Raw genomic sequence first — 23,591 nt, forward strand, 5'->3', positions numbered from 1 at the left:
AGACTTGGTTGAGTGGCTCTCTCAGCCTTACTCTTCTGTACCCTCCTCATCCTCTCAATCTGCACCCTCTTCTTCCCTCTCTGCTGTGTGTACCCCCAAAGACACTACCACCAACACCACCACCATATACCCTCCCCTTGAGTCACAGGAATTATTTTCCGATCCATCACAAGACATTGCCGATGCACAGCCACTCTTGGCATTGGATCATGAAGAGGAGGTAGCAGCAACCGCCACTCAGCAGTCTGACGACAGTACCCAGATCAGCCCAAGGATGAGGTTGGTCCCCGATGTTGCTGCCTACTCCGAGATCTCTAATTATAGCGGTGGGGAAGGTGACGTAGATGATGGCGTGTCTAGTGATGTCACATGGGTGCCCACAAGAGAGGAAGAGGAGGGGAGTTCAGAGGGAGATATGGACCAGCAGATAGGGAGGAGAAGCAGGCGGAACTTAGATTTCACAGGAGGGACAAAGCAGACTGCAAATGTATCAGGAGCGAGGCATCAACCATGTACGGTCACATCTGGTGCTCCCAGGACGCCGGCACATGGCTCCACAGTGTGGGCTTGTTTTAACGTGTCCGCTGCTGACAATAGTGTTGCCATCTGCAATCTTTGATATGCAGATTTTCATGGAATCCTTGCCGTTATGGTGACGATTCATAGACGACATTTTCTTTATTTGGTCTGGTTCGAAAGAATCCCTCATTGATTTTCTTGAAAGTTTAAAAACTAACAATTATAATTTGAAGTTTATGTATGAGTTTAGTCAATCTAGACTAATGTTTTTAGACGTTCAAATCTTTGTCAATGAAGATGGTAGCATTGGCATTACTCTCTATCGTAAACCTTCATCAGGAAATACGCTTCTACATGCAACTTCATCACATCCAGCACCTCTAGTTTCAAGCGTGCCTTATGGATAGTATCTACGGTTGAAGCGAAACTGTAGCTCTACTGAGGATTTTGAAAAGGAAGCTCATGCACTGTATCTACGGCTATTGCAACAGGAATACAGTCCCACCTGCCTTAAAAAAGGTTATTGCAGAGCTAAAAATCAGCAGAGACACACTTTACTACACAAATCAAAAAACAAAAATAAATCTGAATGAGGTTCTGGAGTCAGATTGGTTACAACTTTCTCGGGACAACATAAACAGGTCCGAGACATCCTGACCAAATATTGGCATCTCCTCCTAGGGGATGATAAAGTTGCAAAACATCTCAAGCCTTACCCAGAGATTACCTTCAGACGGTCCAAATCTCTGAAGGATAAGCTAGATCAAAGCCATTATACCCCACCTGGGGGGGCTCTCCATGAATCGAATAAAGGCACACGACCGTGTCACAGGTGTAGCTTTTGTAGATACATCTATGCGGCTCGCCCTATTACCTTACCCTATGGTCGTATTCATAAACCCAATTTTTCTGTCAATTGCCAGTCCATTGGCATTGTACGTATAATGCAATGCGAATGTGATGCCTTTTACATCGGCAAAACAAAAAGACAGTTTTTCTGCAGGATTAGAGACCACATCTCCCTTGTTCTCAAAAAACGTATGGAAACTCCAATCAGTCGACATGTTGGCATGAATCATAATTTTGACAGCAGTAAGATGCATTTTTTTGCATTAGAACATGTTCCACCTGGCCCGAGAGGGGGTGATTATGATAAGATCCTCCTGCAATGGGAAACCAGGTGGATTTATGAATTATTTGCGTTACAATATCCTGGACTTAACGATGCCCTAAGTTACAAGTGTTTTTTGTAATTTTTATCAATTTTTTATTTATTTTTTTGCCTTCTTTGTCCAAATGTGATCTCGATGCCTCTAAACCTATGTGGTGAATTTGGTTGATGTAATTATAGCCCGGTCTGTGGGGATGGTGGTTATCGGTTTGGACTCCTTTTTGGGTAGGTCAATAGGTCATTCGTGAATGATTAAGAGAGAGGGGATCTTTAGAGAGGGGGGTATGGGAATTAATCCCTATTTAGCATCGGCTCTTTCCTTTGGTTGAAGAGTTTCTTAGTGGGATTTGTGCAGAGAGTGAGGGTGTCTCGGAGGTGAGTGTTTTCCCTCTTTGCATGGATTCCCACATCTTGGTTGATGGCACCTTTATATAGGTGTTACAATTTACTCCCTTGTTCCCGTCTACTTATCTTACCCTTTTCTTTGCAGGTAAGGCGCATGCACAAAGCTAGGCTGTGATGATATTCACGCCACCTCCGGGGTTGGTATCCCTGTTGCTGTCTGGATGACTGATGCGCATGCGCATCACCATATCTGGACACCATGCGCACCATCTTGATATGTCCATCGGACTCTTTCGGGTGACTGCTGTGACCCACCGATGTCCGATGGGAACGGAACATGCGCACCAACATGGACAGACACACTGGGCGCCATCTTTATATATCTATATCTGCCCTTTCCACCCCTTGTATGGTATCCCCTCCACCTGTGTACGTCCGCAACCCGGCGGTGATGTCAGACGCTGCCGGGTTGGGCGAGTTCATTAAATGCAGTCGCTTTGACCGCCAATTCTTCTGCCAATTGCAAATGCACGAAGAGGATGTAATGCCTTCTCTCTTTCCCACTGTGCGGCAGTCTGATCTCTGTGGAACATTGTTGAACAGGTATGTATGGCGGGGTGTTATTTATTGCTTAGGTGCATACGTTGTCTTGCACTGGGAGGCAGTATTTCAACAAGCACCACTACCTGTCTGCATTTATATCTTCCCTTTAGAAATATTGTCAGTGTATCCCCAATCAACTGCGGTCTTGTATACTGATTCAAGTATACCCACTTCAACAAAATTAGCTGCATGGATATGCAGATGGTCCAATTGGTTGAATCTCTGATTCAATTTCACCGATAACAGTCAGGTATGAAAATCGATACACTTATTGGACATATCTATCTTGAGATTGTATAGATATTGTCATTAGCCAGACCTTGAATTTGTATTTTATAACCTTGGTCCCATCTTTAGCAACTCTCCTGTGGCCCCCAATTTTCGGACTGATTAACACCATACCGGAGATCGGGTTTATGTTTTATGCCACCCACGTGGAGCTTATTAAATTTTGTGATGCAGTTAGCACAGCATTGGTATTTAAGGTGAGATCACATTTGAACCTATGCTATACTAAATATTTGATATTTTTGTCTCTGTCAGATAATGAATAGAACTGTTATGAAATTAAGATATTTCATTTAAATATTGCTATCTGAGTGCATTTGCATGTCAGTCAGTTACACTGAATTGTATATACCTTTTTTTGCTCACAGTATATCCACTAGATGTACCGATTTACTCCTGATGAAGCTATTTTGTAGCGAAACATGTCGAGTGGTATACTCTAAAGTGTTTTTAGTTACACAATTGTGTTGTGTTCTAGAAGCTATATGTGGATAATGAATTTTATCTTTTGTATGTGATTCTATTTCTTGGTAAATATTTATTTTTTGTAATAAAAATTATTCCGTGCTTGTGCACGATATATATTTGGTTATTACCTGTATGATTCTTTCTATTTGCACCTTTAAAGTCCCGGGGTTTAACCCCTCCTCCCCTATTTGTGTACTCTGCAATCTTTGCAGTCAACGCATAAGTTGCGGTAAGCCCAACACTCACCTAGGGACGACCGCCTTAAGAAGGCACATGAGCTGCCATCACCAAGCCCAGTGGGAGCAATGGAACCCACAAAGCCACACTCCAGGCTCTCACCGTCCAGCCTCGTCTTCTACTTCTCCTTCTCCTCTCTCCTCACAATTGTCCTCCACTCCACCTTCCATCATGCCGTCTTCACGTTTTTCTAGAAAAAGGCAGGCTTCCGTGGGCCAAATGTTCGAGTGTAAAAAAATGATGACGCCGGGTAACCCTCTTGCCCAACGGTTGATGGCTAGCTTGTCAGAACTGATAGCCCGCCAACTACTGCCATATAAACTGGTGGACTTGGAGGCCTTTTCAAAAATGTGTGGCCATTGGAACACCACAATGGAAGGTCCCAGGAAGGAAGTATTTCTCACAGAAGGGCATCCCAGAGCTATATGGCCATATTCAGCGGCAAGTGAATGTATCTCTGGCACACAGTGTCGGTGCCAAGATACATCTGACCACAGACACGTGGTCTAGCAAACACGGGCAGGGAAGGTATATAACTTTTACTGCCCACTGGGTGAACCTTCTGATGGCCGTCAAGCATGTAACCCGTGGCACCCGTGTAGATTTGGTTTTACCGCCACGGATTGCATGCAGGCCTGGTTCTTCTTCTCCTCCTCCTACTCCATCCTCCTACCTCTCCTCCTCGGCTGACTCCTCCTTTTCCGCTGCTAGAGCCTCTTCCACTGCGCCACCCAAGATCCCCAGAACCTATTCGACATGCCAGGTTAGACGTTGCCATACTGTGCTGCGTCTGTTGTGCCTGGAAGCCAAGAGCCACACTGGCCCTGCACTACTTTCAACTTTGCGTTCACAGGCAGATCAGTGGCTAACACCACTCAATTTGACAGTTGGTAAAGTGGTGTGTGACAACGGTGCCAATCTGCTTAGCGCATTGAAACAGGGCAAAATTACACACGTGCCATGCATGGCGCACATCTTAAACTTGGTCATGCAGCGATTCGTTTTATAAATACCCTGGAGTCCAGAACATCTTGCGGCAGGCAAGGAAAATCTCAGCCCATTTCAGAAGATCTTACACGGCCATGGCTTGCCTTGCTGACATTCAGCGGTGACACAATCTGCTGGTCAGACGTCTTATTTGCGATTGCCTGACGCAATGGAACTCAACCTTCTATATGCTTGATAGGCTGCTTCTCGGCTCTGTTAAACAGTGTTTTTTTTTTTTTAAAGGCAGAAGTTGTACTTTATGCAAAAGGAAGGAGTGGGGCCAGGGGTGGGTCATGGGCAGGGCCTGACAGGGAGCCCTTGCTTAATGTGGTCCGGGGGCCCTGGATGTTGTCAGTCCGCCCCTGTTTGGGACATGTCTGGAACGAGATCCATGCATTTCAAGCAAAGAGAAGGCGGGAGAGCAATTTATTTATTTTTAATCACCCAACCAAAAACCTGGAGCAGTTAAATTGTCCTGTGGCCATTTTCTAAAAGATAAGTCCTTCAGAAAAGGGTTAGCTAGATAGCCCATGACTTGAATGTCCTGGGTTGCGAACACTCTGAGAGCAGAAGATAGGTTAAAGGGCAGTGCGAAAAACTGGAAGTGATTCTCTGCCATTGCAAAGCCCAGAAAGTCCTGGTGAGATGGGTGAGTGGAAACATACAGATATTATTAGCACATTGAATTTACTCCTGTGAGCAGCTTCTATTCCATTATAGTATGAACCCTATTATATTTGTTCTGTATGGTTGTATATTAGCAGAGAAATATGAAGCATTATAAGAGCAAGCTTACACTGTGGGGCAAACACTGTTCTTGTATGATGTTTCCACATTCTAAGTAATAATACCTCATGCACATCACTAAACAAATTCAAGGGTAGTTTCATCAACACCTAAACACAGTAAAGAGAAAGGGAGCTGTTAGGTAATTGAGACTCAAAGTGTTTAGCAGAAAAACTAAAGTCCTCAACAGCTAAGTTCACCCTGTTTCTTCCTCCAACAGTGCCTATCCTGTGTCATTAGAGTCTAGAAGGCCTGAAAGCTGCCAATATACTGCTGGGGGGGGGGGGGGGGGGTCAGGGGGAACTGGCCCATACAAGGACTTCAAAGATTCTGCTGTGAAATTTGTGGAAGAAGTGCACCACATTGTCTGCCACTGAGATCAATGAGCTTTTGTTGTGAAGTTAAAGCAGCCATTCTCAACCAGGGTTCCTTCAAATGTTGATAGGGATCCATTGAGCTGGGGTTGATTGACCTCTGGGACTGAGAGTTCCAGGCTAACACCACTTGGCAAAGCCAGTTGCATGACACCACTTCACTTGACCTCTGGGACTGATAGTTCCAGGCTAATACCACTTGGCAAAGCCAGTTGCATGACACCATTTCACTTTTCAGCTGTCTACAAGGGTGTCAATCTGACCACCACTGTAAGGAAAGCATTCTTCCCACTGGCCACACCTGTGTGTTTAGTTTCGTTATGATTCATTTTTCAAATAAATATTTCAGAAATTCAGATGTACAGTATATGACTCTCCAAATGGACATAGTATGGGATGTCAACAAATCCAAAAAAAAATTATAACGAAATTAAGGAATACATTTATTTCATTCAGATAACATCACATGATGTGATAGTAGGTCGGGCCCATGGAGAAGTTAATAACGTTTTCAAATTTTGTTTGGAATTTGGAATGGGATAACAAATGGATCCAAATTTTGTTCCATTCATTCATTCTGAGGCACGTGACGCCAGTCAATATTGTCCAATCAGCTTATGCCACGTCTCTTGGTAGGTTGGACTAGCGTCAAAAAATATCAAATGTTTCCAATTCTAATTTGTCCAATTTGATAACGTTTCGAATTTATATCAATCTTCCATAAGAACTGACAAATTTTTAAAAGCCACCCAGACCAAAGATTATATGAAACAAATGCCTAAGATACTAAACAAATTCCAAATATGAATCAGTACAACATAACAAATTTGATCAAACACAACAACATTTTCCAATGTACATATGTCTAATGGCCACCAAAATAAGAGGAATTTTCTCAACTGACCCTTAAAGGATTGCTTTTAGCGGGGGTTGCCTAGGACCTGAAAATGATTTCAAGAGTTCCTCTGAAGTAAAAAGGTTCAGAAAGGCTGTGTTAAAGTGTAACATCATTTAAAGCGCTAATAAACAAGAAACCTTGCGAGCAACCTAAAGTCAGTTAACTTGCATTCTATAGCGTCAGCTGCAGACACTTCTCACATTCCCATATGATGTGCAAAGCAAAATATTTTAATTATTGTGCCACGTGAGTAGTATATTACTCAAAAATTCATATAAGCAATAAAATACACAATTCATGGTGACCATGCAATCTTAACACTGTGATAATGGATATAACTGTGAAGTCCTTAATATAGTATAAAGTCCAATTCCTTATTGTCCTTGCTGACAATCACCACTCAAAAAAGTGATTTTGTTGACCAAACATAATTGTGAGGTCACTGGCATTAAGGTGAGAATATACCCAAAGGGGAGCATGAGTGGGGTGTTGTCACCAGCTGCTTTATATTGAGGGCTTTAATGTAGCACACAGAGGACTGGTGATTGTCAACATGACAGTAAGCTAATGGACTTTATGATATATAAAGGACTGCACAGTTATATATATTACCACTTCACACAGTGTTATGCTTGTATTCTGACTCCGATTGTTGTAAAGCGACTATCCCTTGTGAGACCTCTATGCCTGGCCCGTATAAGATATAATCACCGAGGACAATCTTCATCAGATAGTTTGAACTTACCAAATACCGATTCCATTAACAAGATGCTTTTATTCTGAACATCAGTTTACAGCAGATGACAGGATACAAACAGATAAATAGGTTGTAGAATTTATGCGGTCAAAAGATGATATTGTCTGTAGCTCACAATGCAGAATACATGTGCCCTGCTACATGTGGCTTGCAGCTGCATTGATGACATAGGAAGTACAAAAACACAAGAAGAAGGGTGGAACATTACATACAAAGGAAGTGTGTCATACATCAAAGAAAAGACATGTAAAACAAGTGCATTACTATAAAAGGTCACTAGATGGCAGCATGTGAGCTAAATATTAATGTCCATAGAAAATGGTTCAGGGAAACAATATATATAAATTCTATGCCCCGTTGGGGCAGCAGAGATTGCATGGTCACTGTGAATTGTGTATTATAGTGCTTATATGATACCGTTTTAACTTTTAAAGGAAATTTTGAAGCTTCAAATATTAAGGGATTTCCACTTCTTCAACGGGGCTTCCTTTGGTGCAGAATCTCACAACACTTAGGCTTAATTTAGAAGTGCGGATGGGGTTGTTAAGCTGTAATAGGCAGCAGTAGGGGGTGTTTGCATGCCGCTTGTGCGATGTGTAGTTTACCCGACATGTAGTGATCACTACACATTCAAGTAAATGTAATGCCCCACAACTGCGCGCAATGCATGTGGTTGCGGCACGTTTGTTGTAAAAAATAAGTTTAAAACAGGAGGCGACACATCACTTTCTCACCACCTGTCAGTAGCCCCCGTTCCACACTCTAAACGTTAATTAGCTTCAGAGGAAATTGAGATTTAGATGCACATCTAAAGCTACCTTTAGTTCATGATTTAGATGACAATGTTCCAAGAACTGATGCTGGTCACAGAGTGAAGAGGGGTCCTACTTCCTTTTACATTCCTAAATGTTAATACATTGTTAAATGTTTCAATTATGTATTCTGTTTGTATATTTGGATGAAAAGTTCTGAGGTAGGCAAAATCCTAAACACTGGTGTGCAGCTACTGTGGGGTATATCTTGCAAAAAACCTATACATGAAAAAAAACTAAAGATTGACAGTATATCAGTGGATTTTTTAAATAAAGTATTCTTAGTTACAAGAAATTCAGAAGCAATATGAAACCCATGCATGTGATACCTCTTCCAGTTTTTCCTGTCTTTGCAGAATAAAAGACAGACTAATCACATTCAATGCTGATCTGCCCTCCTTTCAGCTGAAAGAATCCCTTGGAACTCAATGTGTTGTACAGAAAATATAGCCACACCTTTGAAAATAAAATACAGCTCACGAAACAGGACATTTAAAAAAAAATATTCCTTGGAAAATGTTGGCTCACCAAATCTCTGTTTTACAAATTACAAATCTTCACTCGAAGCCAATCCTGTTGATACAAAAGTACAGAAAGTCTTATAAATGCACTATACACAATCTAACATGCTATTTAAAAGCACAACATTTTCCTGTCCAGTTCATTGATCAATTTCCCATTTTCTTTCATGCCTAGTACATAAAGTAGTTAAACCACAAACACTAACCTGATACTGGACTAACTTTCTAGAAAGAGTCTGGACTGAAATAATTTTGTAAGAAAAAAGCCTTTACCCTTTATGTGACCAGAACTTTTTTATGTATATGTTTTGCTCCAAATAGCTTTCAACTTTGTAGGCGACCTAAAATATTATGCACCTTATTTTTCGGAGGTCTGACAAGGTAAGTATAGGATATGAATACATTGATTTTTATTTATAGGATTTAATTAGAAAACAATTATGGAAAGATGTAATTAGAAAAATATAATTTTTTTCTAAAGACAAAGTTCTCAGATTTTTTTTTTTTTTGACACAGAGGTGTCATTTTATTTTTTTATCCCTATCCATGGCCATGTTTGGACAATTTCCCCTCATTTCCCATCATAGCAGAAGTTAGAAGAATCTCCCCAATCGAGACACATACGGTGGTAGAAAAAAACATACAAAGGTTCTAACCTCTTCAAAATCTGCTAAAAGGAACCCTTAGTCCTCTGTGTATCCTTATGGAGAGTTTGTATCATCTTCTTCCTAACTCCCAGTACCCCCCCCCCCAGTAGAGGTTCTAAACCTAAATCAATTCAAAGGTACCAAATAATATAATGGTTGTTGATGTGAGCACTTCATAGCGCCTTTTATTACTCTATTTGCCTTATGCCTCACATTACAGTTAAGTCTGGGAATGATGTTATATTTATAGCCAATAAGCAACCATTTCAGACATTCCTGACCTACTGTCTAAAATGGATTCTCCTGGTTAACCATTATTGTTCACCAAGGTAAGAAACTGAAAAAAAGCATACATGTTTATGTCATATTCATTCCAGAACAATTGGGTGGAAATCAGCTGTAGAAAATCGCCATCTATTGCGCAGGTGCCCAACATGCCTTTGGCATGCTGTATGTGTCCTCCAAGGCCCCTGCAGATATTAATCTGTGTTTCCCTATAGCCCTGTTATAGCAGAGTTCCTAGAAGCCTCATGTAATGTGTTTCCAGTTTATGTCTGTCTCTTGAAGAATGTCCCACTACTATTTTTCATTATTTTCAGTTTCTGAACATTTCCTGTATCTGACCATCTCTTGTATCATGTCTGCAGTCTCTGATCATGCCTTTTAGCCTTTATTTCAGATACTTATATAGCACTGTCAATTTACACAGCGCTTTGCATATACATTCACATCAGCCCCTACCGTCAAGGAGCTTACAATCTAAGGCCCCTAACTCACATTCATACATATACATACACATACTAGGGCCAATCCTGACAGTATACAATTAACCTACCAGCATGTCTTTGAAGTGTGGGAGGAAAACAGAGTACCAGGAGGAAACCCATGCAGGCGCAGGGAGAACATGTACACTCCAGCCAGGTAGTGTCATGGTTGGCATTCAAACCGGCGAATCTTTTTGCTACTAGACAAAAGTTCTAACCACTATAACCACTACACCACTGTGCTGCCTGCATATGTCTGCGCTCTCTGACCATCTCCTGTATTATTTTCACATTTATGAACATCTCTTATATCATGTCCATAATCCTTGACTATATCCTGTTGTGTGTCTGCAATCTCTGACATTTACATAGTTACATAGTCAATAAGGCTGAAAAAAGACACAAACCCATCAAGTCCAACCTGTATGTATGCTTTTATGTTAATAATACATTATATATCACTGTATGTTGTGGTTGTTTAGGTGCCTATCTAAAAATGATCGATTATCTTTAAATGATCGATGTTCCCAGCTGAAACTACCGCGTGTGAAAGAGAATTCCACCCTCTTACTGCTCTTACAGTAAAGAACTCTCTATGCAGTTTCAGGTTAAACCACTTCTCTTTTAATTTTAGTGAATGGCTGTGTTTCTTTTTAAATTCCCTTGCGTGGAAAAATGTTATCCCTATTGGGTCACCAGTACGATATTTGTTCATTGAAATCATATCCCCTCTCAAGCGTCTCTTCTCCAGAGAGAATAAGTTCAATGCTTGCAGTCTTTCCTCATAACTGAGATCCTCCAGTCCCTTTATTAGCTTTGTTGCCCTTGTCTGGATCCTCTCCAGTTTCAGCACATCCCTCTTGCGCACTGGTGCCCAGAACTGGACGACATACTCCAGGTGCGGCCACCCCAGAGTCTTGTAGAGTGGGAGCATTAACATTTTATCTCTGGATTGAATCTCCTTTTTAATGCATAACAATATTCTGTTGGCTTTGCTTGCAGCAACTTGGCATTGCATGCCATTACTGAGCCTGTCATCTATTAGGACCCCCAGGTCCTCTTCTCTTCCAAGATTCCCCCTCGAGGTTCTCCCCCTAGCGAGTAGATTGCATGCGTAGAAGTTATTGCCCTGCTTAGCTTAGTATCGTCTGCAAACACTGAGATTGAGCGGTTTATCCCATCCTCCAGATAGTTCATGAATAAATGAAATAGGATTGGTCCCAGGACAGAACTCGGGGGGACCCTGCTTACCACACCAGACCATTCTGAGTATTCCCCATTTATCACTACCCTCTGCACTCACCCTATAGCCAGTTTTCAATCCATGTACTCACACTATAGTCCTTGTAGCAGACCTTAGTTTGAACAGTAAACATTTATGGGGAGCTGTATCAAATGCCTTTGCAAAATCCAGATACACCACATCTACCTGCCTTCCTTTATCTAGATATCAACTCACCTCCTCATAGAAGGTTAATAGATTGGTTTGGCAAAAACGATTCTTCATAAATCCATGCTGATTACTGCTAATGATGCCATTTTTTTTTTCAATTTCTTTTCTATTTTTCTCTTACATGAACAATCTTTCCAAATGCTTTACATTACATTTCTATATATATACATAAAATAAATCAACACATTCTATTCCCTTTGTCTCTGACCTTCCTTCTAATTCTACATATAAGTCTAAGGAAGCTGCTAAGTTAGTAAGTGAGGAAGGTAGAGTATGGGGTCGAAAACGAGGTAACACCTCCCTCTGAATTCGGCTCCCGTACCCTGTGCCTGACCCTGGGTTGACGCTATCCCCAGGCCCGGCCAAGACACAACTACCACCTTCTAGTTTTCCATGTACTTCCCTTAATTACAGTTAATTTCCCTCCTTGCTTTCCCCAAAATAAACAACTAACAAACCAACAAAACCAAACAACAACAACATAAAAAAAAAAAGGGAAACAAGGGGGGAGAAAGGTTTTTAATTCTCCACCCCTATTTCCTCCTCTTCCTCCCCCTCTCCCCAGTTCTCATCCATCATTGTTTTTCTGGTGTTCTATATATACCATTGTGAAATAATTTTATAATTAGTTTCTTGTAATTTTGTGCATGTTTTAAATATGGATTGTATCGTATTCATTTTCTGTTTCTCTGAAAAGGTCCTCCCCAAATCTGTTTCCCATTTTCGGGAGAAAGGGAACTGAAAATTTTCTGGTGGTTTGGTCAGTAACACATACATTTTAGAAATTATATGTGTGATTGGCTCCTTTTACTTTTTTGATGTGCTGAACCTGAGCACCTGGTAAACAACATACAGTTCAGCGCTTCAGGTCCTTGTGACAGATTTCCCTCTCTGTCCTTCTAATAAATGAGTTCCCTACCACCAGAATCTGTCTTTCCTTTCCCTTGACTTCACCCCCACCCTCACCGGAGGAGTTTTTCTCCTGGCAGCTAGGGGCATCACTCTGCTCCAGCAATGCTGGTTCCTGACTGGAATCCTCAATATCATGCAACAGAGCATACTTATAAGGATGTTCAAGCCCAGGATTGGCCTCCCTGATTCTTTCCCCTCTACCCTTCCTGACTGTCAAATACTATTCTGCTCTGGTGCTTGCACCTTTTTGTCTCCACCCACCTCTTTGCTGGCCCCTGCAGGCACCAGCCGGGTATGATCCCAACTCATCTTAAGTATGGAGAGTCTTCTCAGTGTTGACAGTTGCTTCCCTAGATTCAGGACCTGGGCTTCCAGGGAAACAACATGCTTACATTTTGCGCAGCAGTATTCGTCCTTGATCGGATGATCAAGGAACACATACATGCCACAATATGTACACAGAGTCACATCTCCATACCCGCCGGTCATCGTACCCACTAATTTAATGGGGATTGGGAATTATGCTCTGTTCAATTAACTAACAACTAGCTTCCTGACACTAATACGCAACAGCACATGGTACTCACTGCAACGGGTTCTCACAGCATACAGGTTCTCAAAGCACACGGGTACTCACAGCACTCGGGTACCTACAGCACACAGGTACTCACAGCACACAGGTACTCACAGCACACAGGTACTCACATCACACAGGTTCTCAAAGTACATGGGTACTCACAGAACTCGGGTACCTACAGCACACGGGTACTCACAGCACACTGGCACTCACAATACTCGGGTATTCACAGCACAAAGGTACTCACAGCACACAGAACACGGATACTCACAATACATAAGTACTCACAGCAAATGGGTACTCACAACACATGGGCACTCACAGCACACGGGTACTTACAGTACACGAGCACTCACAGGATATGGGTTCTCACAGCACGCGGGAACTCACAATACATGGGTACTCATAGCACTCATGTACTCACGGCACTCAGGTACTCACAGCACATGGGTACTCACAGCACATGGGTACTCACATGACATGTGCACTCACAGCACATGGGTACTCACAGCACATGTGTACTCACAGCACATGTGTACTCACAGCACACAGGTACTCACAGCATACGGGCACTCACAGCACATGGGTACTCACAGCACACAGTTCACTAATCACTGAATTTTGTGCATCCCTTTGGTGATGTTGGAGACTTTCCTTAAGGCCATCCATATTAAGATAGTTGACCAGTGCCAATCTATTGTTTAGTAGGCTAAAATTGTCCCACAATTAAACATCACACTTCATCTGAATCAATATCATTACCAAACAAACAAAAGCTAGTCTGTGCTCTATCATATTATTTACAAACTTTAGAAAGTCAATCATCTTAATCAGAAAGACCCATATAGATGTATGAATTGATACTGTACATGAAAACTATTTTTTATGTATTCATTTTGATAGTGTTGGTTTATTTATATGTAACTCCTATTTTTCTGTGCATATCTAAATAACTAAAAAGCTATAGGTCCTCCTAAAAGGCAAGCTAGGCTTATTTAATATACTGTACATCTGTCACCTGGATAAAGCTATACATGTTACAAGATAACTTCAAACACATAGAAGTGTCTAAACTTATTTACTTTTCGTTTCCAAAAGATTATGGGATACCCATTAAATTGGGGAGTTCTGTTTGCAATTATAGGTTTTAGAGCTGGAAAATCAGAGATATGACACATCTCACTTTCCCAGTGCAAGCCTCTAGGTTTATCGTTGAGGCACAGGGTGTATGTGGGCTGTGAAAGAAGTAAAAAATGTTTACTTTGCATGGGAATTTTTATTGAGCTTAATAAAAGAGGTGAAGTTGTGAAGAAGTTGTATTATCCAATCATGTGCATGCAAAAAATTGACACTCTTTTTGGAACACTACTGGATAGGTTCAGGGAATTTCTCTTGCAAAGTGAAAAAAAAAATGTAATACAAACATGTTCTACTTTTAGCAGATTTGCCACAGTGTCTCCATGGCATTCATTTAGATGGCTTTAACAAAGTGTTAGGTATGCTTAGAAAAAGAACAGCCAGACCCAGTTTTATTAAAAAAAAGAAAAACCTAGATATGAATGAAATCATCAGAAAATTTTTATGAGACTTGAGGACCCATATTTAAACTCTGCACTAGAGTACTCTGACTAGTACTTGGCTTCTTTGCATACTTTATTATACAGCTGTTGCTATTTTGTGTTTAGCTATAGAAATATTCAGTTTTACTCCTTTGCTCCTCTGGTCCACATAATTGGTACATTGTCTTATTGTATCTGATCATACAACTCTAAGCCCTTGCACACACGGTCAGACATTCCGATGGAGAATGTCCAATCGGACCGCGTTGTCGGATAATCCGACCGTGTGTGGGCTCCATCGGACTGTTTCCGTTGGAATATCCGACCGACAAAGTTTTAGAGCTGGGCTATAAAATTTTCCGACAACATGATCCGATCGGACTTTGTCCGAACGTTTGTAGAGAATTCCAATCGAAGAAAGTGCCACGCATGCTCAGATAAAATTCCTAGACCAAAGATATTGGCTACTAGCCTGAATGTAGTCCCGTCGTAACGAAATAACGTCATCACATTACGAACGATCGGATTTTCCGACAACTTTGTCCGAATGTGTGTATGCAACACCAGTTTCGGACAAAATCCTTCAGACAAACTCCGACGGATTTTGTTGTCGGAATGTCCGACCGTGTGTACAAAGGCTAAAAGATCACAGTGCTTGTTCACACTAATGAGAGGACAGTGATATTCGAGTTAGAAATGCAAATGCTCCGTTATGTCTGTCACCTCTGCAAAGGTTTGTAGCCTCTCTATGGAGACACAATTGAGTTCTGTCTACGATACTTTTTTTTTCATTTGTGCTAACATTTAAACTTTTAGGAAAAGTTAGTGGAAATGGAAGAGTGTCATGGACAGTACTCAATTGTGTTTTTACAATACTGCAGTAATAGTGCTAATATCACCTTAAGTATGGTCACGACATGATCTTTATCTAATACAACCAATTACAGATGGAAATCATCCTATATTTATTTAATTAAAGAATTAATTAAAGAATTATCCTTTCCCAGTCAAAGCCTGTTATGGGGAAATGCGTTGGGTGGAGCCCACTGTGAGACATCATTCCGTTAGAGCAGGCTGGTGCAGACCGCTGCTCGTTTTGAGTTTTTAAGCTGATTACAAGTTGCCTTGATGTACATGAGTGGTGTTTTTTAATAAAAATTCCTTGGTAATACTTAGTACACCACGAGGCTTCCCTCTTCTTCCTACACATGTTCTAAACCTTACTTTCTGAGCCCCACCATTGAATGTCCGTTTATCCATCAATATGGAGGTCCCTGTGGTTGCTGCAAAATTGGATCTGCTGTTACATTACAGCCCAGCTTGACCGGGGCCTGTCGGGATGCTATCCAGCATTTGAGATCTCTATAATCAAAAATCCATTCACGCAGGTAAGAGGCACATATGTGTGGTGATGGGATATTATGATTCGTGGCCTTGGAAATTTGAAGGACACTGAATTATTAATTCACCGGGTGTATTATTAATCCCTTTTTAAAGTTTCCTCCAGTTGGATACTCACATATTTTTGGATTAAACTTTACTTTCACGCACGTATATGTTTTTAAGGATTTTTTTTTCACCGGCTGATATTTTTTATTTTTTTTTCCACAATCTTTTATTGAAATTAATAGTCAGTGGAATACAATAAGGTTGCATAGAAGAGCAAAATACAATGAATTGAGCATAGCAGATTTTTACCATATACTGTAAAACACAGGCAAAAAGAAGATTGAACTTACAAAACGTATATTAATCTGAAAAGTAGGGAAGACAATAAAGTCATAGCTAAATAAATGATAAGAAACTAACAAGAGTCAGTGGAAGGAGAAAAGTTTCCTGAAATCCCCATATATGGCCACCGGCTGATATTTTTATTCATTAGTTCTTGCAGCTAGTTACTTTACTTTTCACTGATACGCTGGACATTGCAACATATTAAGTCCTCTGGCCAGCAGGGGGAGAACTACACAGGAGAGCCTATGGTCTTCTTTACACGGCGTTGCAGATCATGGGAATTGAAGTTCAGGATATCCATGGCATTATAGGTCCCATAGAAACAGACACTACAAATTCCATAAGACCCTGAAGAGGAAAGTGTGGCGGGGGTGGGAGGGTAGCTTTTAAAGAGACTGAGGTCTCTGGGTGGCTAGGGACTCTTGGTGACCACATCTGCTTGTATGCCCACAGAACACCAGAAGGCCTAGCCAATAGGCCAAGCCAGCGAGGACTGGAACTCAAAGCCAGAAAGAGAGGGACTGTGTGGGACTGCAGCAACCTCATCAACACCGCACTTGCGCAGAGAGCAGAGTATCCTCTTGTCCTCCCTCCCTCACACCTTTAATCACTGGAACCATCTTTGCGCAGACCTAAATGGACCCCCTTTTGTACCACTGGAGCAATGCATCTCTGTTGCAAGGATTGGTGAGAGAGCAGATTGCCCATCTCTATTATACTTGTAGCACGGTCCTAGACTAGGATGCTAGGAAATTTAGTATTTGACTTGCTCTGTAGCCAGAGCAGATGGATTTGGTCTTTTTGTGGTTTCCCAGGTAGCGAGATTGATTGTTTCCCCTGTCTCTGTTGAGATCAGGGAGGGAAATTCAAAAGTTTCACCTGAATGTTTACTACCCTCTGGCCAATACCTGGGGTGGTGTGCCTAGTAGGTGGTCAGAGAATGGGTAAATAGGCTGGAACCTGTTCAGACTTCTTCTTCCCCTGGATGAAGGGAGGACAGGGGGACAGTGTGTGCTTCAGTGGGCTGCTTAGCTCTGAAGCCTTCAGGATGGCTGCTGAGCTACTCCCTTCCCTGGATCAAGCCCATGGCATTGCTTCTACTGGGATTCATGAGTAGAGCCCAATCTCATGAGCTGCAGTTTGTCTATGGTCCTCAGCTGTGGATGTTAAAAACTGCTCCAGCTTGCCTCATATGCTATTCTATCCTGTGGTCTTCAGCTACAAGAATCCAGTCTGCTCCTTTAAATGCCCATATTTTGTGGTTGTGAGCTGCAGGAAACTTAGTCTCCTTTTATGTCCTACCCAGGTTCTAACATTCTCCTGGACTGCAACTTTGTGCTTAAATTTTTTGGAGTGTCCCATACCCCACTGTCCTCTCTAGTTACAAGTTTCTACAATACATGAAAAAGAAGAGACATCCCCTAGACTGATTATTGAGCCAGAGTGAACTGTTGCTGTGTACCTGGCTGCTTCTGCGCTGACTTAGGAGAAAAATCAGTGAAATCCTGTAGCCCTTGCAGGTGTGAGCGCTACATACTGTTAAGCTGAGACTAAATCACTGAGAGCAGGACACTATGACATATAGTGTCAATACTTCAGCATGACTGCACCTGTACCATGTAAATATAACAACAGCATCACCCCTATAATGTGCCTTCATTGCCTATGAACTGCACCTATACTATATGCTGGACCATTAGGACTGTTGATACATGCACTAATATTATTAAAGAGTCCCAACTATAGCCAGCATCAGAAGAACATCATAGAGTACTGCCCCTTCAAAATAAATCTTTTTATTTGTCTCTACATTTTATCCATCTAACGGGTATTTCCACACAATAAGAGTAGGCCTAATATTGTCACCATTAGTGCACTTGGGCAGTATAGCCACCTGACTGCAATTATATCAAATCTTTTGCTGTCCATGGTAGCACGCAGAGTGATCTGTTACAGTTTATGCGGATCACATTATATAGTGATGTCATACTGTATATTTGCCTCTAACTGGTTTTACCATACATTGATCTGCATAAATATTATTATTTGTCCAGTATTTTATTTTTACTGTTATCATTTGTAATGTGTTTCAATATATTGAGATTTACCTCTACCAGTCTGCTTGATGGCTGTTTCCTGACACGCTATTATTATTATTGTATTCCTGGTAAACTTTTCAGTGAGTACAGAGTTTTTACAAACTGTATTAGGTAACCTAGTGTGTATGGGGGTTGAAGTACTTGTGATATTGTATTAAATAAAGATCAGAGAGCCCATCCTATCCAGTGGCTCATGCGGTGGTAGCGCTACATTTATAAGCATTATGTGACATCTGCAGACATACATAAATCATTGTATACATATTGATGGTAAGCATCTTGTTGATACAAGTACCAGAATATAGCTATGTATTGGCTGAAAGTGGAAAGATAGTTTATTTTTGCAAAAAGTTTTATTAGGCTTCATGTATACGGAACGTTTTTAAAACCTCTCCAGAATGATTTAACTTTACAGATAGTAACTGACGTTTAAAATGTCAATTTTGCTGCGTTTACATGCCGCATATAGCTGCGTTTTGCCATGTTTGGCCACATTTGTTTTTAGAAGCGTTTTTTAACGCCTGTAAACGAAATGCTGCTAAACGTGAGTTACCGCGTTTAACAGTGTTTACAGGCCGTTACAGGTATTTGGCATTTGAAATGCCTCTGAACATCTGTCCTGAATGCATTTTTTTTGCATTCCAAAAACTGCTTCTAAACTCAACTGCCTAGAACTGACTATAAATGATCCTGCGTACATGTACTGATAAGATAACATAGAGAGAGTTCAGGGGCAGCTGGAAAAAAAGCCCAACTGCTCCTAAAGGTCCGTTTACCAGCAGCAGTGTACATGAGGCCTAAGGCACCATACAATACAATACAATATAGTACAATGTACATGATGATGGTAAGCATTGTGTTGATACACGTACCAGAATATAGCTATGTATTGGTTGAAAGTTGAAAAATAGTTATTCTTTAAAAAAGTTTTATAATAGTACAATGTACATTTAATTGACAAAATGTATACTTATTATTGTTATAAATACAATAGGGCTAAAAAGAAAAAAAACAACAACTGCATGATGCACATGGTTGCAGCACGATCCCCATTGACCTGCATGGGTGGTGTTTGGTAGCAGTAACGCCTGCCAAATGCAGCATTTCTGTGGGTGCAAACCATTAACCTCAGACACAGGGTAACTTAACAGAAATAGTTTACATAGAATTCTGAAATATGCTGGCTGATTTACCAAAGGAGTTAAGAATGTTCACCCAGTAAATTATAACTGTGTTCACTTTGAATACCCAATCATGTTCAGGTGATATAAGAAAACAAGTATCAGCTATGTACATGTTTGGAAAATTGAAAATTTAAGTGAACTTTATGTTAAAAAAAAAATCAGTTTTATTTATTTAATTGCACATGACTGGGTAGGAAAATGAATATTCACACAATGTATTTTTAGAGCATACTCAAATCCTTAGTGAGTTACATTTTTTATTCATTTAGGAAGCTAGCCTCATCAAATCATCATTAAGTAGTTCGACTCAACCAGTTTAAAATATAAGATATAGTACTACCATAGCCTTAGCAAACCATAGCAAATGGTCAAATAAAAACATCATCAGAAAATCATCAGAAATGCTAAACGAACTAAATAGGGTGAAACACACATGTATAATGAGAAGCCATAATTTAGTTATTGGGGCAATAAAATAATGAACAACATTTGTAAGTAAGACAACTTGGGTTCACTGTAAACACCCAAACATGTTTAAAGGAATTTGGAAAAATGTATTATTTTATTAAATCAACCCAATACATTTGTTTCAACTCTCTAGTATTATTATATCTAATCTACAACTACATTTAACTATTTCCCATACCCCCAATATTAAGGTTGAATTATTTATTTTCATTACCTGCTACAGAGACGCAGGATGTTGCTGTTCCAGGTCCGGTAAAACTGAGTCATACTAAGCCTTTTGCACCATAACTTCAGTTCTCAGTTCTGTTCTCTGCATTCAAGAAATATGAGAATTGTCCTTTTATTTGAAAGAGCATTGTCTCAAAACAATCCTTGTCTGACGTAGATGTGGACCCTGTTAAAGTCCTTTATTTTTAATAATTTCTGGCAGGTTTTAGGTAATGTTGCAACATATAAAACAATATTAGAGTCCAAGTTAGCTTTTCACTTATTGCTATTACGAATAGAAAAGGTGGTATTTATATTATTTTTAAGCAGTTTTAATGTATTCTTTATACCCTGTACCCTAAAACAATGAGCTGAATACTCTCAGATATTTGATATTACAGCTTACATACTTAGCTGAAAAAGTGGAGTTTTGTTTCATAAATTAAACCTGCTTATATTTCTCAGCCTGCAATTGCTGGTCTGACACCAAGCTTGGATCTTCCTTTGCTTATAAAAGGCACATGCCCATCCTAGAGCACCTGACTTGTGTAATACATTTATCTTTTTATGTTTTTATGACTTGGTGTTTCACCATTAGGAGCTGCTATACTGTGTCTTAGAATGTAATTTCAAACTTCTTTCCTGCATTATATAATCAAACAAGACAAAACATTTCACAGATGCAGTTAAGGCCGCGTACACACGCGGGGACTGTTCGCCCAACTTTGTCCGCTCGTGTGTGGGCTTTCAGCGGACAGTTTCAGCAACAGTCCGCTGAACAAGGTTTTTCGGAAATTCCGAAAAACTGTCCGCTGAAACTTTGTTTCAGCGAACAGTCCCCTCGTGTGTAGGCTTGTTCGTCAAACTAAGTTCCGCGCATGCTCAGAAAGGATTTACACGCCGAAAGTTATAATGCAGTGTATAGGACGTCGTATTTTTCGTCCCGTCGTACGTGCCGTTCACGTCATCGCGCACGGTTTCAGCAAACTGTTCGTTCGTCGTGTGTGGCCATGTCCGTCCATGCTAATTTTGAGCGGACTGTTTGCTGAAACTGTTTGACGGACAAAGTTGGGCGAACAGTCCCCGCGTGTGTACGCGGCCTAAGAGTTTTGTAGGGAGTTTTTACACAGGTATGTAAGTATTAACAATTCAGGATCATAGAGGTCATTTGGATTCTTCTGAATGCAATATTATTAGACCTTAGGGGCATGTTTGTGATGGATAGCAGGAAACGGCTGTCTGTATCCAAAGGTTTTGGGAACTTAAAGACAAGCATAGCATGTCCAAATCAAAGCTGTTATAGATATCTGAGCACAAGGCAGAGGCTTGGGAGACCAGGCACTGACATAGTGGTGTTTAAAAGGCATCCTGCCTTAAACAAATCTAAATGATGATTCTCTTTCCAGGGGCATCACTAAAGCCAGGCAACCAGGGTACATGCATTGCATCTCCTGCTGGGTGCCCTGGTGCTCAACACCACAACACCATTTATTTCTTCTTTGTCTGCTGCTTACAGAACACTTCTCAAATACTGGAGCTGCAACTCAGTGCAAAGGGATACTCTCCTAGGTGTTAGTGTGTTTATTTACATTTTTAATTCTCTTAACCACTTGCCTACTGGGCACTTAAACACCCCTCCTGCCCAGACCAATTTTCAGCTTTCGGTGCTCTCACACTTTGACAATTTTTTGTCCTTTTTTTCCCACAAATAGAGCTTTCTTTTGGTGGCATTTGATCACCCCTGGGTTTTTTATTTTTTGCCCTATAAATGAAAAAAGACCGAACATTTTGAAAAAAAACGCATTTTTCTTTGTTTCTGTGATAAAATTATGCAAATTATTAATTTTTCTTCATAAATTTTGGCTATAATTTATACTGCTACATATCTTTGGTAAAAATAACCCAAATTAGTGGATATTATTTAGTCTTTGTGAAAGTTAGAGAGTCTACAAGCTGTGGTGCGAATCATACAAAATTGATCACATCTGATGTACTGTGGCTAATCTAATTTCTTGCGACCCGAACAAGCCAGGAAAGTACAAATACCCCCCAAATGACCCCTTTTTGGAAAGTAGACATTCCAAGGTATTTAGTAAGAGGCATAGTGAGGTTTTTGGTGTTGTAATTTTTTCCCACAATTCTTTGCAAAATGAAGATTTTTTTGTTTTATTTTTTCCCCACAAAATTGTCATTGCAATAGGTTATTTCTCTCACATGGCATGTGTATGCCACAAATGACATCCCAAATTAAATTCTGATACTAGTCCTGAGTATTACGATACCACATGTGTGGGACTTTTTCACAGCCTGGACACTTAGGGTGGCCCAACATGCAGGGAGCGCCATCATGTGTTCTAGGAGCATAAATTACACATCTAATTTGTTGACTACCTATTACACTTTTGAAGGCCCTGGAGCACCAGGACAATGATACGCGACACTGACGAGGCACTGATGGCAGATGGCACTAATACATGGCACTGATGACACTTGACACGATGACAAATGAACTAATCTGTGGCACTGATGACACGTGACACTGATGTGGCAATAATGCGTGGCACTGATGAGGCACTGATGACACGTGACACTGATGTGGCACTGATGACATATGGCACTAATACGTGGCACTGATGACAGATGGCACTGATAACACGTGACACTGACAGGTGGCACTGATGACATGTGACACTGAGGACACTGGGGATACATGGCACTAGGGACAGGTGGCACTGGGGACACGTGGCACTAGGGACGGGCGGCACTGGGGACACGTGGCACTGGGGACAGGTGGCAGGTGGCACTGGGGACAGGTGGTACGGATAGGTGGCACTGGGGACAGGTGGTACTGGGAACAGATGACACTGTAAGGTGGCACTGGGGACAGGTGGCATTGATAGGTGGCCCTGGGGGCACATGGCACTGACAGGTGGCACTGGGGGCAGATGCCACTGATAGGTGGCACTGGGGACAGGTCGCACTGGGGACAGATGGCACTGATAGGTGGCACAGGGGACATATGGCACTGATAGGTGGCACAAGGAACAGGTGGGCATGTGTGTGTGTGTGTTTCACTGTGTGTGTGTTTTACTGTGTGTGTGTGTGTACACTCATAGTCACAGACGCTGCAGCTGCAGCAGCAGCACGGAAGCTCTCCCTCCTCACATGCTGTCTCTGTATGAGGAGGGGAACCGGCGATGAGAGATGATCTCATATGTTTT

General features: G+C 41.1%; 1 protein-coding gene across 1 annotated transcript in view; it reads right to left on the reverse strand.

Moving 5' to 3' along the window:
- LOC143996849 (proto-oncogene Mas-like) overlaps nt 1–20,506 on the reverse strand; it is a 41,034-nt gene extending 20,528 nt beyond the window's left edge. The window contains exons 1-2 of the mRNA XM_077492133.1: nt 20,378–20,506; nt 8,774–8,818 (exon numbers count right to left, since the gene is read on the reverse strand). The gene's annotated coding sequence lies outside the window, so the exon portion shown is untranslated. The remainder of the gene's footprint in view (nt 1–8,773; nt 8,819–20,377) is intronic.
- Nucleotides 20,507–23,591: the final 3,085 nt, after the last annotated feature.

The sequence above is a fragment of the Lithobates pipiens genome, unplaced genomic scaffold, assembly GCF_037356315.1.
Source record: "Lithobates pipiens isolate NorthernLeopardFrog02 unplaced genomic scaffold, aLitPip1_a1.2 Scaffold_19, whole genome shotgun sequence".
NCBI lineage: Eukaryota > Metazoa > Chordata > Amphibia > Anura > Ranidae > Lithobates > Lithobates pipiens.